At 47.6% G+C, this 10,570-nt stretch overlaps 1 long non-coding RNA gene across 1 annotated transcript; it reads left to right on the forward strand.

The window, feature by feature from the left end:
* Nucleotides 1-6,915: 6,915 nt before the first annotated feature.
* LOC109781557 (uncharacterized) lies at nucleotides 6,916-9,341 on the forward strand. Its single transcript, XR_002237324.3, has 3 exons — nucleotides 6,916-7,122; nucleotides 8,178-8,223; nucleotides 8,952-9,341. It is a non-coding gene; the product is annotated as an uncharacterized lncRNA (long non-coding RNA).
* The last annotated feature ends 1,229 nt before the right edge of the window (nucleotides 9,342-10,570 follow it).

The raw sequence follows: 10,570 nt of genomic DNA on the forward strand, positions 1-10,570 counted from the left end.
ATCTGAATGTGGCAGACCCGTTGACTAAACTTCTCTCACAAGAAAAACATGATCACACCTTAGTACTCTTTGGGTGTTAATCACATAGCGATGTGAACTAGATTATTGACTCTAGTAAACCCTTTGGGTGTAGGTCACATGACGATGCGAACTATGGGTGTTAATCACATGGTGATGTGAACTATTGGTATTAAATCACATGGTGATGTGAACTAGATTATTGACTCTAGTAAACCCTTTGGGTGTAGGTCACATGACGATGCGAACTATGGGTGTTAATCACATGGTGATGTGAACTATTGGTATTAAATCACATGGTGATGTGAACTAGATTATTGACTCTAGTGCAAGTGGGAGACTGAAGGAAATATACCCTAGAGGTAATAATAAAGTTATTATTTATTTCCTTATATCATGATAAATGTTTATTATTCATGCTAGAATTGTATTAACCGGAAACATAATACATGTGTGAATACATAGACAAACAGAGTGTCACTAATATGCCTCTACTTGACTAGCTCGTTAATTAAAGATGGTTATGTTTCCTAACCATAGACATGAGTTGTCGTTTGATTAACGGGATCACATCATTAGGAGAATGATGTGATTGACTTGACCCATTCCATTAGCTTAGCACTTGATCGTTTAGTATGTTGCTATTGCTTTCTTCATGACTTATACATGTTCCTATGACTATGAGATCATGCAACTCCCGTTTACCGGAGAAACACTTTGTGTGCTACCAAACGTCACAACGTAACTGGGTGATTATAAAGGTGCTCTACAGGTGTCTCCGAAGGTACTTGTTGGGTTGGCATATTTCGAGATTAGGATTTGTCACTCCGATTGTCGGAGAGGTATCTCTGGGCCCACTCAGTAATGCACATCACTATAAGCCTTGCAAGCATTGTAACTAATGAGTTAGTTGCGGGATGATGTATTAGGGAACGAGTAAAGAGACTTGCCGGTAACGAGATTGAACTAGGTATTAAGATATCGACGATCGAATCTCGGGCAAGTAACATACCGATGACAAAGGGAACAACGTATGTTGTTATGCGGTTTGACCGATAAAGATCTTCGTAGAATATGTGGGAGCCAATATGAGCATCTAGGTTCCGCTATTGGTTATTGACCGGAGACATGTCTCGGTCATGTCTACATTGTTCTCGAACCCGTAGGGTCCGCACGCTTAAAGTTCGATGACGGTTATATTATGAGTTTATGTGTTTTGATGTACCGAAGGTAGTTCGGTGTCCCAGATGAGATCGGGGACATGACGAGGAGTCTCTAAATGGTCAAGACGTAAAGATCGATATATTGGACGACTATATTAGGACATCGGAAAGGTTCCGAGTGATTCGGGTATTTTTCGGAGTACCGGAGAGTTACGGGAATTCGCCGGGGAGTATATGGGCCTTATTGGGCTTTAGGGGAAAGAGAGAGGAGAGGCTGCACGCCCCCCTAAGGCCTAGTCCGAATTGGACTAGGGGGAGGGGCTGTGCCCCCTCCTTTCTTCTCTTCTCTGTCCCCTTTCCTTGACTCCTACTCCTACTACTTGGAAGGGGGGATCCTACTCCCAGTGGGAGTAGGACTCCTCCTAGGGCGCGCCATAGAGAGGGCCGACCCTCCCCCTCCTCCACTCCTTTATATACGGGGAAGGGGGCACCCCTTGGAGACAAAACAATTGATCATTGATCTTTTAGCCGTGTGCGGTGGCCCCCTCCACCATAGTCCACCTCGATAATATCGTAGTGGTGCTTAGGCGAAGCCCTGCGTCAGTAGAACATCATCATCGTCACCACGTCGTCGTGCTGACGAAACTCTCCCTCAACACTCGGCTAGATCGGAGTTCGAGGGACGTCATCAGGCTGAACGTGTGCTGAACTCGGAGGTGTCGTGCGTTCGGTACTTGATCGGTCGGATCGTGAAGACGTACGACTACATCAACCGCGTTGTGCTAACGCTTCCGCTTTCGGTCTACGAGGGTACGTGGACAACACTCTCCCCTCTCGTTGCTATGCATCACCATGATCTTGCGTGTGCGTAGGAATTTTTTTGAAATTACTACGTTCCCCAACACTTTCGTTGCCATTTCTAACTTCGGAAGTGCCAGGGTCGCTGGTACTGTTGCCGCTACTGGCTAGCGAGCTATCTTCGCCCGCGCAAAAGCGGGTCATTAGTGCTGTAAGGGCTGCCATGGACTTCGGCTTTTCTTGGCCGAGGTGTCGGGCGAGCCATTCGTCACGGATGCGGTGTTTAAAGGCCGCTAGCGCTTCGGCATCCGGCCAGTCAATAATCTGGTTCTTTTTAATTAGGAACCTGGTCCAGAATTTCCTGGCCGACTCTCCGGGCTGCTAAACTATATGACTGAGGTCATCGGCATCCGGAGGCCGGATATAAGTGCCTTGAAAGTTGGCTCTAAAGGCATCTTCCATGTCTTCCCAGCTTCCAATAGAGTTTTCTGGGAGGCTATTTAACCAGTGTCGAGCTGGTCCCTTAAGTTTTAGGGGAAGGTATTTGATGGCGTGTAGATCGTCCCCGCGAGCCATGTGAATGTGGAGAAGAAAATCTTCAATCCATACTACGGGATATGTTGTGCCGTTGTATGATTCAATGTTGACGGGTTTAAACCCTTCTAGGAACTGGTGCTCCATTATTGTAGTTTGGATGAAGTCTGTATGCGGTTTTTGGCCCAATTTTCATAGGTGAAGCATAGGGGGTGTGTGGCGCCTCTGTATCGGGCCATGTCACGACGTAGTTCGGATGAAGTCTGTATGCGGTTTTCGGCCCGGGCGTGATTATGCTTATCGCGCTAGGCTTGATAGCCGTCTTCTCGCGCCGGGGCACGCCCCCGCGATCTGTAGATTGATCTGATCTGACATGCTTTGTTTTCCAGGTCCTGTTGTAGGTCATATGTGTATCCCCGCGCTGTTGTTTCTCTGCTTTTACGGCGAGGTGGTGCGGGCTGGTGTTCGGCTTGAGTTGCCGTTCTGTCCCGGCCACGTGGTGGTCGGTCAGGTTTGTCAGCCGCGTTACGCGCGGGTGGTATGGGCTCCAGCGCTTCATCATCGAATTGGGGAAGCAGCTTACGCTTCGGGTAACTCTTTGCTCGGCGTTTGAGGCCGTATTCCTCGGCTACTAGGAGGTTAGTACATCTGTCGTTGAGTAGGTCCTGATCAGCTTGGAGCTGTTGCTGCTGCTTTTTTAGGCTTCTTGCAGTGGTTATTAGCCGGCGCTTAAAGCGCTCGGGTTCGAGGGGTTCCTGTGGCATGATAAAATCTTCGTTGCCGAGGCTCACGTCATCCTCGGAGAGTGGTAGATAGTTGCTATCCTTCGAGTCTTTGTTCCCTGCTTGCTCGTCCGGGTCAACTTGCCCGTCCTCCTGATCATCCTGTTCGGATGTTCGTTCGATGGGGTCTTCTTGGTCTTCGGCATTCTCTGGAGTGTCATTGTCTCCGGTGCCAGTATTGCTGTCTTTTCCGCGACGCGATTTAGAGCGGTGCCGCTGACGTTGACGCTTTGGCGGTATCTCAGGAGGTTCGTCCTCGACTGGATCCTTCTCATCATCGTCATCGCCTTCTTTAGGTGTGTCCACCATGTATACGTCGTATGAGGAAGTATCCGTCCAGCATCCGGTGAACGGCGGGTTTTGGGCCTGCTCCTCTCCGACATCGTCGTCCATACCGTCGATGTCTTCGGAGGCGTAATCGAGCATGTTGGTTAGATCCTCGACAGTGGCTATGAAGTGGGCGGTGGGTGGGAAGTAAAATTCCCTATTTCCAGTCCCTAGTCCGGGCTGGGCGCAATTTGGAAGCGGTTCCTCTGCGATGGCGAGGGATCGCATTAAGTCCAAAGCCTCGTTTAAGAGCAAGGTTTGGACGGGGACAGAAGTTCCCTGGCCGAGCTTGTGTGACGCGGACTTCAAGGGTTCGGAGCTAGTGTCCGGAGAAGAGTCCGGCTTCGCTGCCGGTGACACTATTCTCTCCGGTTCTCCAGTGCTGCGCTCTATAGCCACAGAGAGTCCGGTGGGCTCTAGACTCCCGTCTTCTCGGATATCAGTGACATAGTTCAGATTCCCAAAACTGATCTGGTGACCAGGGGCGTAGTTGTCGATCTGCTCTAGGTGGTCAACCGAGTTGGCACGCAGTGCGAAGCCGTCGAATGAAAAGATCTGGCCGGGGAAAAAATCTCCTTCACGGCAGCATTGTTGTGGATGATCGATGGAGCCATCGAGCCTTTCAACGACGGCACAGTGGAACTCTCAATGAAAGCACCAATGTCGGTGTCAAGACCGGAAGATCTCGGGTAGGGGGTCCCGAACTGTACGTCTAAGGATCGAGGGTAACAGGAGGCAGGGGACACGATGTTTACCCAGGTTCGGGCCCTCTCGATGGAGGTAATACCCTACTTCCTGCTTGATTGACTTCGATGAGTATAGGGGTTGCAAGAGTTGATCTACCTCGAGATCGTAATGCCTAAACCCTAGATGTCTAGCATGTATGATTATGATTGCCTCTATGGACTAAACCCTCGGTTTATATAGACACCGGAGGGGCCTAGGGTTGTATAGAGTCGGTTTACAGAGAAAGGAATCTTCATATCTGAACGCCAAGCTTGCCATCCACGCAAAGGAGAGTCCCATCCGGACACGGGGGAAAGCCTTCCATCTTGTATCTTCACGGCCCATCAGTCCGGCCCACGTCACATAGCCCGGACGCCTGGGGACCCTCTAATCCAGGACTCCCTCACCCGCCGTCGCCCCGACCCGCGTGCGGCCACCGCGTCGCCCCTTCGGGCCGTGGCGTCGCGACCCGCGGTCCAGTCTGTCGTCCCCGTGCTTCGACTTCCCGTGGTATGCACCACGCCGCCTCCCTCGGCGCGGGAACGCCACCGTCCGCCCCGGTCTTCGTCACGCTGTCGGGTTGCTCGCCCACTTCGAGCACCGCCGCCGCGCTCCTAACCAAGCCGATGCCGCCACCGCTGCTCTTCTTCGGCCGCCGCCGCTGCTACCCCTGTAGCCGCCGCCACTGCTCTTCTTCGGCCGACGCCGCCGCTACCCCTGTAGCCGCCGCCCGTCCACCTCCTTCGTCTTCGTTCAGCACCAGTTCGTCGCCAGCGTCGCCGTCATCTACCCCGATCACTTCATCTACTCCGACAACCGCGTGCTACATTGGCCCCGCGCCGATTGGCGCCGCAACTGTCGTCGAGTCTCTTTCTCTGCCTGGCCCCTCCGACTCCTCGACATGGCATACATCTCGTGCAGGTCCCTCATCTACGCATGCCCGGTGCTAGCAACACCGATGCGTGCCTTCGTCCACGACGTGTCCCCGGGCCTGGCAAGCCTGGTGCGGTGCTTCGTCAACTTCGTCTTCGTCCGTCTTCGCATGCCCGGTGCTGCCAACACCGACGCGTGCCTTCGTCTACGACGTGTCTCCGGGTTTGGCACACCCGGTGCGATGCCTTGTCAACACCATCATCCTTCCGGCGCACCACTACCTCGACACCACTGCGCCCATGACTAACCCGGCGCCTCATTGCGCCCGCGGCTCCACGGCGACTCCCTCGACACCGGCTACCCCGACTCGACATCGACCACGACGTTCTTCGCATGGCTACCTCGACCACGGCTACACCACCCTACGCTCTCGGCTACCTCAACATCAGCACAAAGGGTTATCATCCGCTTCAGCAACTCGTCGGCTTGCTCTACAGTCAACGCGTCCGCGACGCGACACCGTCCACAACGCTACCGCGACGACTGCGGGGGGATGTCAGCCCGTCGGCTGCTATTCTCTCCAGTCTGACCGTCCGCGACGCTCCTGTTGTGTACGACGCTACCGCTACGACTGGGGGGGGGGGGGTCTTAGAGTTATATTTGGGATACATGTATTTGGTAGCCTAGGATTTGTAATTCATCTTCTACCTTATCTCTAGGAGAGGCGTTTTGCCCTTCAAGTCTTGTACTCAATATATACTCGCCCTCGACGCTCAATAATACATCCATCATATTCCGCAACGATCCCTCTCTCTCCCTTCTAACACAAATCCTAGTGCTCGCATTTATTCCTGGATTTATTTCAGGATTTCCGCGATGCGCATTCAGTGGGAGGAGACGTTCCCGTCCGGTCTTTTGGAGGTGTTCATAGGGGTAGGGTTTGTGTGTGTGCGTTCATAGAGGTGGGTGTATGCGCGTGTTATGAGCGCTCACGTTTATACTATGTTATAAAAAGGTAAAAAAAAGGGGACCATCCAGCAAATCAAGCACAAACTAACTAAAAATTACTGTTTACAATATATCAGTGGGGTTTAAAATATATCTTACCACTACTTGTGAAGAAAAATAATAATATCATATCTGTCAAATTAGCTGGTTGACAATGGGTTTAATGTTTTGCATGCGTAAAAGCTTGACTACCATCTGAGAGTAAAGGCGATTATCGATGAGCATAGGCAAACCCATGCTACGATCTACTTCCTTCGGTCCTAAATATAAGTTTTTCTAGAAATTTCAACAAGTGACTATATACGAAGCAAAATGAGTGAATCTACACTTCAAAATATGTCTACATACATCCATATGTTGTAGTCCATTTAAAATGTCTAAAAAAAACTTATATTTAGAAACGGAGGGAGTATGAAGGCTCCTTAAAAAAAGGTTTCAATGTGTTAGCCGTCTCAACGAATCCTTTAATTGGAGAGGAAAATAAAACGCCACACTGAATTCTTCAGTCACCGCAATTTTATTTTTGACGAAATACAGCCAGATCATTCATTAATTAGGCCTCGTTTGGCACAAGAGGTTTGGAGGGGTTTTGAGTGAATTTTCCACGCGTGGCCCAGAACCCGCTGCAATCCTCTTCGGTCCATTTGGTACGCGAGGTTTCGCTGGCCCAATCCACCCGATCCCCCTTCCATTCGCCCCGTCCACGCGGGTCAGAAAGCCCGAGGAGACCCTCGCGGAATTGGAGACTCGCCGAAGACCGCAACCTTCTTCTCGCGCCGCCGCCTCTCGACGTGCCGCCGCCGGCCGCGGCGTCCTCCTCGCGCTGCAGCCTGCAGACTCCTCGACGAGCCTCCACCGGCGGCAGCCTCCTCGACGCGTCGTTGCCGCCGCCAGTACGTACCTCTGCGCCGCCCTCTCTCGTTCCCCTCTGGGTCGCCCCCTCACGCCTCGATCCACTCGTCTAGTCTAGGATCTCGGCCATGGAGTGCTCCTCCTCCATGGATGGATATGGTAAATGATGTTTTGCCCTAGATAATAATTGTCGTTCTGGAGCTTTAAATATATTGTATCTTGAATTCCTTTTTAACAAATAAAGTTTGATTGCCATAGTCTGCTCTGGATTGACTCATTTCAATGTTTGATGTGCACTTGTTGGCAAGAGCATATGATTCTATGTTTGTTCAGTGCATGGCTGCATCATCATACTAATCGGGAATCGATACGTTCTGCACTGTGATGTGCCTGCTATCTTAAAGAACCAATTGCTTTTTGCACTACTGGTTTGTTGGCTAATTGAAACCTGGGTATTTTTTGGGGTTGTGTACAGTGTACATGCTATTGCTATGAGTGCTGAATACATTGTTGCATCTGTGTATATTTGTATGTGGTAATTCGTTGAGCAAACTGGAGTACTCGAACATGGGTTGGCCAAGGTTTAGTCAAAAATAATCGGACTCCAAAGCTCCACCATCCTACAGCACACTTAAATTTCTCTGTATGTCAGCATGACCTTTTTTCAAAGATGGTCCGAGTTTCAGATAATCTTGGACGATCACTACATATTTAACAGGTAAAGAAACTATTGGTATGAAATTCGACAGACTTGTTATGAGTTCTGTAGTAGCAACCATGAACTCAGTTTTTTGGTGTTTATCAATTTTTTTAAATTGGAATTCTATAGCAAGCAAACTGATTGTGTGCGATGATAGATAGGTTAGGTAGTATGTGGACACGGAAGTGTCAAGACCTAACCGACCTACTCAAGACAGATTTTTACCTAGATCTTTGCTGTCTGGATAATCAATCCGAATTGCACTGCATGTCTGTAATGTACAATGTTGTTTGTTACTTATCATTTCTGTTGGAGACTGAGGGGAAGCATAGTCATGTATAATATTTTACATTATAGACAGATTACTGTATGATTTGTTTATATCACTGTCTGCAGGTGACATGGAGAGATTAATTGTCTGAACTATCGATTATGGATGATGGTTAGTGTGTAATCTCTGTTCACATGCAAAGAATATCTGAGCATTTTGTTTGGGAGAAAAAGTATTCTTTTATCTGTGCATTTTGTTTTTCTAGAGAAATATTCGTTGATTCGTAATCATAATTGCATTTCACATGTACACATTGGTGTCTGTTCTTCTATTTTCGAATGTCACTCTTTTCTTAATTCATTTAGCTTGCTTGAATAGGAAAGACCAGCAGCCTCACAATCCTGTGAGATTTTCATTTTGTAACCTTAGAGGCTTTTGTACTTTGGACGTTTGGCTCATCCATTCTTTCAGCTATAGGTATAGGAAAGCTAGAATAATGCAAGCTGCAGAACCTGTATATAATAGATCTTCCATCTCCTCTCCTCTCTTGGTCTAAATTAAAAGCTATTACTATAGAGAGAATTTGATCCTCGCCTTGGTTTTTTGTTAATCATTTACTCGATCCGTTTACACTTGACAGTATCATATAATGCATTCGTCATATTTAAGCCTCTCCTATCTGCTGTGTTGCCATTGTGAGCAATTATTGGTTGTCAGTCTATGTACATGCATGGAAACATGTTTTTCCGCCTATTTATCTGAAGTTTTTAGTAGCAATAATATTGCTTACATGTTCATTTATCTGAAGTTGTTAGTAATACAAACTGCTGGTAAGGAAAACTACTATTCAGCCAATGTTTCTTTTTTATGTTTTACAATTGTAATGTCTAATGTCACAGCAAGAGAACATTTTATTCTTTAGACGAGGACGGAGAAGAAGCCCAAACTCAGGGAGTCGTACTGAAGCACTGGCCAGCAAGAGATTGATGACCCAAGTGAAACAGACACCAGCAATAGCTTCGTATGCCAGTTAAACATACATATTACCATGAAGTAGATGAATGTTAATTGCATGGCACCTTGGTTGTCAATATACTAGATTGTTGTGTCCTTTTTAACCCTATTGATTGCTATTTGAGGGTGTCACTTGTTCATTTGACCTGATGATGATCATCCCCGCAATATTTTGAGTAGTTTCTGCCAAATGCAGGGACTTGTGTATGAGATCTACAGTTTTGTAGCATGTTTTTCCTCCTATGAGCTGCTTAAAGATTGAATTTTTAAATGCACTGCCGCTATTTGCATCATCTCAGCACCATATAGAAACCCCTGCCTACCAAACAACATTTTGAAGCAAGGGGATTTAGGGATGGGAGGGGATTGAGAATTAGTGGGGATTTGAGAGGATTGGGTGGAGGAAAGGGGTTCACCCAATCCCCTGAAATCCTCTACCCACTTGGGGCTGGGAAACCCCTTCTGCCAAACAAGGCCTCAGGGAGTACTTGCCACTCTCCTAATTGAAGTAGAAAGTTGTGAACTGCACGAACCTTAGAAAATAACATGGTCAGTTGTAGGATGGCCAGCCTAGGGGTAAAATCATGAAGTTGCATGACAGGACTGCCTACCATCATAGCAGTTCATGAATTGGTGAAAAACAGTACACTAAAAACTGTACAATAATATTAACAGAGGGAGTACTAATAAGTTAGATGATGCATTATCCGTTGTTTGAGGCTTGTACTGCATGAATTTCATTAATTTTGATTTGCGACTGACTAGCTATCTAACTCGCACGTTTATAAAAGTAATACCTATAAGCTACAAACCAGATGCATCTGTTTTATTCTCCATGAGCGTTCATACGTCCATGACATTAAAGAATATTACATTTGATTTTTTTCCCTAAAGAATAGTACAAATTAGTCTGATTGATGACATTGATTGCTCTGCAGGTATCTAGAGTTGTGTTCTGGTGGCTGAGATGGTGAGATGGCAACTTGGGTTCCATTTCTTCGTACACTCAACCTGGAAATTGACCCTGTATCTAGCATGCATCGGTGAACTGCGAAGTTGACTATGTTGGAATAAATCGCATGATTTGCTATCTCCATTCTATTATCCAATTTCTGTTCACAACTTGTCAACCGGCATGAAGCTGTTCGATGAATCAGTACGTTGTGGTTCATCTCCTTTAATGTCGCACGTTAATGCAAGCCCGTTTGTCGGTTGACCTTGCTAGTTGATCTATTTAATGATACGCTAGTTTGCTTTTGAAAGACGGTCTAGGAGCATCTTAGGCCATCCCCAACGCCAGGCTCTAGGTGAGAACACTAGGATATATTTCTACGTAGATCGGCAGTTAGTTGATCAATTCCCGGCGTGGCATCAACACCAACTCTAGCGGTGCTTCACTTTTTTCACCTGACGCACCAGCTATGAAAAGAGTCGTTGCCTTTATTTCTACTCTCTACTTCGTGTCTGGAATTAGCGCTTACCATTGGAGAACCCTTAGAAGGGT

The sequence above is a fragment of the Aegilops tauschii genome, chromosome 6 (assembly GCF_002575655.3).
Source record: "Aegilops tauschii subsp. strangulata cultivar AL8/78 chromosome 6, Aet v6.0, whole genome shotgun sequence".
In the NCBI taxonomy this organism is placed as follows: domain Eukaryota; kingdom Viridiplantae; phylum Streptophyta; class Magnoliopsida; order Poales; family Poaceae; genus Aegilops; species Aegilops tauschii.